The sequence below is a fragment of the Thermobia domestica genome, chromosome 11 (assembly GCF_964235325.1).
Source record: "Thermobia domestica chromosome 11, izTheDome1.hap1.1, whole genome shotgun sequence".
Lineage (NCBI taxonomy): Eukaryota > Metazoa > Arthropoda > Insecta > Zygentoma > Lepismatidae > Thermobia > Thermobia domestica.
In genome coordinates, this window is record NC_137464.1 from 76,227,349 (window position 1) to 76,232,883 (window position 5,535).

Below are 5,535 nucleotides of genomic sequence, written 5' to 3' on the forward strand. Positions count from 1 at the left end.
CTGGAACAAAGGAGGGGAAGCGTCTCCTCTCCCAGACAAAGTGGAAGTGGAAATTTGCATCGGAACCAAGGATGTTTACCGGAACTACAGTATTTGAGATAGACTTTTGATTTCGCTTCGACTGGATGTACACCTGTGACAGGTCTACAGCAGATTTCGAGTGCTATCAAGTGACAATTTATTGTGTACTTGACTTGTGTAGTGTTCTTCACCTGTGTAGAAGCGTGTATTAGCGCAATACGCACCGCTACGCAATACGCAATACACAATACACTTCACCTTCACGTGTGTAGTGTATTAGTGCAAGTTTTTTTTTATATTTTCTTTCTCTTTCGTCGCTGCCAAATATGGCAGCCTCCTCAGACGGACACGTGCTTCGATCCACTAATATGGATACTTCTTCGTCTATTTATTCTTCCAATTCTCATGTATCAAATGTGCCCTATGCACATACTAACAATAACAGCTATAAAACTCATCATCTAGGACCTTATGTCGTCCACGTGTCCTCCACGTCTGCTTTGAGCAAACAGCATTCTATGAAACTAGGTAGACTCTTATACAATAATAACCTAACAGATGTAACTGATATTCGCACTCTTGGCCCTCAGGGTTTTTCGTACTGGCAAAGCTGCCAACGTTTTATTTCAACATCCTTTATTGGCAGCACATAATTGGCGTGCTTACATTCCGAATTATGCTGTTTCTTGTTAGGATATATTACAAGGAGTCGATCCGTCCTTAACGGACGATGAACTCATCACTGCGTTGCGCTGTAGCGCTCCAATTTTACATGTTTGCCGCATGTTTCGTAAACGTTCTTCGTCTGATAATTCCTCAGTTCCACCTACATCTGATTATTCTTTACCTTCAACCTCCCATTCTCACCCTTCTGTTACGGATTGTACATCCTCTTCCATCCCCACCGGAACAATTGTAGTTACTTTCGATGCCAACACTCTCCCCTCCCATTGCACCCTTTTCTATTTTCACCTTCCCGTTGAAACATACCCCGAGACTAAAGCAATGTACTAACTGCCTATTTTACGGCCATTTTAAGCAGGCCTGCCGTGGTAAACAATCTTGTGTTGTGTGCGACCTACCCGGCCACCCCTCTTCCTCCTACTCTGCACCTCCCAAGTGCAAGCACTGTGCAAGTGACCACGTGGCTACCTTTCCTCAGTGTCCTGAACGCCTTATACAAATTCAAATTAATACCCTGATGGCTACAGAACATCTCTCCTATACCGATGCTAAACGACGTTATTTAACCACGACCCCTGTACAACGCTCCTTAAAGGGAGATCCACCTCCCCATTCTACTTCGTCCTCTCTTGCCACTTCTAGCTTTACTCCGTCCTGTATCCCTACCTCTGCTTCCTTTTCATACTCAGCTGTTATCTCTCGGCCTTCCACTTCTCATTCTCCTTCCGGTGTTAGAAAAAAGCGCTCTCTCAATCCTCACTCTTTGCCTTCTCTTTCTGCCCGTACCCCATCTCTTCCACCTGAACGATACTCTTTAGCATTTTCTTCCCTTTCCAGCACCGTCAAGCTTTTCAGAAACCGTCACATGCGGCAGATCCTATACCTTCTTTTTCCTCCGCTGTTTCTTCTATCCTTTCTATTTTAGAAAAATCGCAACACAAATTTTCTCCTCCTGACTATAAATCTTGCATCACCATACTCAAGCTATTACAATCACATTCACTATAACATCATCTGGTTCACGCTTTTCTAATCTCTTACAATGGAAGATGAGGAGTTCTCGCAGTAAAATGTATGCCTTACATCACCTCATATCTCTATTCCATCCGTCTTTTCTCTTACTCCAAGAAACCTGGCTTACAGATTCCTACCGTTTTAACACCCCTTCTTACCATTGGCTTCATAATGTTCGCCCAGACGATCGAGGGGACTCTCTCTCGGCATTCACAATTCTTTACCTTACGTTCTACACTTCTCCCATCCAATACCCAGAAGTTCAATGTCAAATGGTCACCGTTCACTCTATCACCCTGGTTAACCTTTATATTCCCCCTCACGTTCACCTTCCCGATCTTTTCAATTTCCTTTCCCCTCCCTGGATTCTAGGCGGTGACGTAAATTGTAACCACCCGTTCTGGGGGCTCCTTTTTCCAACCCCACTGGTTCTACCCTGTATCGCCTACTTCCCACCTTACCCTGTACTCTTCTGAATACCAGCACTCCTACACGTCTTCCCCATCCCCGCGAACTTCCTACCGCTCCTGATCTCACCTTTAGTTCTCCTGCCTACTCTAGCCACCTTACATGGACTGTTTCTTCCGAACCCTACGGCAGTGATCACTTCCCCATCATTTCACATAACTCTACTTCTCCCTTTCCTTCCTTTTCCCCTATAGGTCGCCCATATTCTACTAACCTAGATTGGTCCCTTTGTTCTTCCTGCTTTGATTATTTCTCTCTCTCTCCCTCGTCCAGTGATCCTCTCCGTCTTCACACTGCTTTCTGTTCACGCCTTTCCCAGGCAGTATCACACTCCCACCCTGATCCCTCTCCCTCAATTCGTTCCTCTATTGTCCATTCTCCTTATCCTAAATGGTGGACTAGGGAATGTCAGCAATGGATTTTCCGACGGCGTCAAGCCCTTAAAACATACCTCGCCACTCGCTCCTATTCCAATTTCTTGGTATATCAACAAACCCAAGCCACTACGACCCGTATTCTTCAACAAACCCGTCGTAGTGCCTGGCGACAATTTAGTTGCAACCTAAGTTATGGTTCCTCTTTATCCTCCATTTGGAAATTTTATGGGTCCCTTCGTAACAAGACGTGTCGTCCTCCCTCTGGTGAATCTATTTCCTCTCCCTGGCTCCATCAATTCCATTCCCAGTTAGCACCATCCACGTGTCTCTTCCCTCCTCTCTGGCTTTCTCCTCTTTATTCTCCGGAACCATCTACCCCTATCCATCTTCAGTTCACTATGTCTGAACTTTCTCCCATCTTATCCCGTCTACCCACCTCTACCTAACTCTTCATCTGGCAAAGACGGCATACATTATCGACACCTACAACATCTTCCTCCACTGTACCAGAACTTCCTACTCACCTTATTTAACTCTGTCTGGTCTTCTGAACGAATTCTCCCTCCGTGGAAAGGTTATGTTTTATTCCCACCCTCAAACCCACAAAACAACCTGGTATCGCTGAACATTACCGCCCTATCACCCTCTCCTCATGTCTTTTAAAGGTCTTCGAACATCTGAAACATCGCCTCCAATGGTTTTCTGAACACCACCTTTTATTTTACAAACAACAATACGGTTGTCGACTTGGTTCCAGTGTTTCTGACTGTGTGTCTGTTCTTATCTCTGATATTTGGCTTGCTTTTTCCCGTACCCAGTTTGTTTTTGCCGTCTTCATTGACCTTTCTCAGGCTTATGACTCTGTTCCCCTTTATGATCTCATAGATATACTTTGGCAACAAGGTATCCCTTCGAAATATCTCCGTATTATTTACAACCTTCTTGTCCAACGCACATTGTATCTTCGCCTCGGTTCCCAACTCTCTGAAGGTCGCACCACTTCCCAAGGTCTTCCTCAAGGTTCTGTATTATCTCCTCTTTTGTTCAATCTCTTTATGGCCTCTATTCTTCGCCAAACCAGTAACACTGTACGGATTCTTTTCTATTGTGATGATTTAGCCTTCTATATTACTTCTCCCTCCCCCAACTTGCTATACCCCAACTCATTTCAGCTCTCACCACATTCTCCACCTGGTATTCCCAACATGGCTAAGAATAAACTGGAACAAAACTTCCTTTTTAGTCTTTACTCGCAAACGCACTCCCGCCCTACCCTCCCTTATTTTTACCGGTATTACTCTTCCTCGCCGTCCTTCTGTTAAATACCTCGGAATCGTCTTAGACTCTTATTTATGTTGGACCCCGCATTGTCACCTTCTCCATAAAAAAAACATCATCCTTTTTACGTTTAATTTGTTCTATTTCAACTTCTACTTGGTCTACAGATTTCCGTGTTCTCCTCCTGTTATATAAACAGGTTTACTTACCTATTTTAACGTATGGTGGTTTTTTTTCTATCTCCTCCTTCTAGAGTCTTTCAAAAATTCCAATCCCTTCAATATACTACTCTTTGCCGTACTCTTAGCCTTCCATCCACCACTGCTGCTACTGCGCTTTATTCTGAGACCCGAGTTCCACCTTTAGCAATTGCGTTGAAACACCTCTCTGATAAATTCTGTCTTCAACGTTTCCAATTTACACGATCCTCTCTCCTTCCTAAACTCACTCTGCTGCGACACCTTCATACAGGCCGCAAACGTTCTCCATATCTCGCATCTCCCCCTTTTATATACACCAGCTACCTAGATCTTGCACCACATCTGTTACACACCCAGCGCACGTATACATTCCCTTGCTACTTGCACGACTATCCAGTTTTTTCTCAATCTTTTTATATCATTTTTCCCCAATGGCCTCCCACCCACCTTTTCCCTCCCGAATCTTACCAACATTGTTTTTCCTCATCCATTCCTCCTCTCCCTCAGCACACTGTTCATTTGTACTGCGATGGTTCTGGCCAGGGCTTGCATCGTGGATGAGCCTTCTACGATTCATCTCTTCAGCAATGTTTCAGCTTTAAACTACCCCATTATATCTCTACTTTTCTCACTGAAGGTTATGCCTTGTGTGCGACTCTTCTTCACTCTCTACAGCATCAGTATACATCTATCTGTATCGCCACTGATTCTAAATAGCTCCTCCAATCTCTACAATCTTCCCCCTGGACTTCCAAATCCTCCTGGATTCTTCATAAAATCCGTTTTCTTCTCTACCGTCGGATTTCCCTCAACTATACTACTTGCTTAATTTGGTCCAAAGGTAATGCCAACATCTTGGGAATTATCTAGCTGATGCCGCAGCCCGTTCCGGAGCCCGGCACGGTACTCCCATAGATCTTTCAGTCTCGCCTATTGACCTTTTTCCATGACTTATTACACTCCATTATCAACGCTGGACTGCTTATAATGACTCATGTACAAAGGCACGTTGGTACTAACACCATCCTTCTTCTCTCCGCTCACCATGTTCAACATTCAACATACTTTCCCTCCCTCCTACCTCCATTTTCTGCTCTGTAGCAGACTTCACATTCTGTATACTCCCTAACGCTTATATCTTCTCCGAATACGTACTACTCCACTTTGTAACTGTGGTCTCGATACAGGCTCCATCGATCATCTCATTTTCTCCTGCCCTTTCTATCAACAATATCGCCCGCCATTTTTCTCTCTTCTTCATAAATTTCACGGTTCTGGTCCCTTTGATGTAGATTCGATCATGTTCACCTTATCCCCACCTGTTCTTACTGCCTATTATCTTTATTTACAAAGATCTACGCTATTTAGTATCTTATAAGCATATTTAAAGATTCATCTCAAATCATCATCTGTTTATTTTGATAACACCGTCTATAATTGCCGGGAGTACGATCGGTAAGGCAAGTTGCAACCGCAGAAGAAGAAGAAGAAAC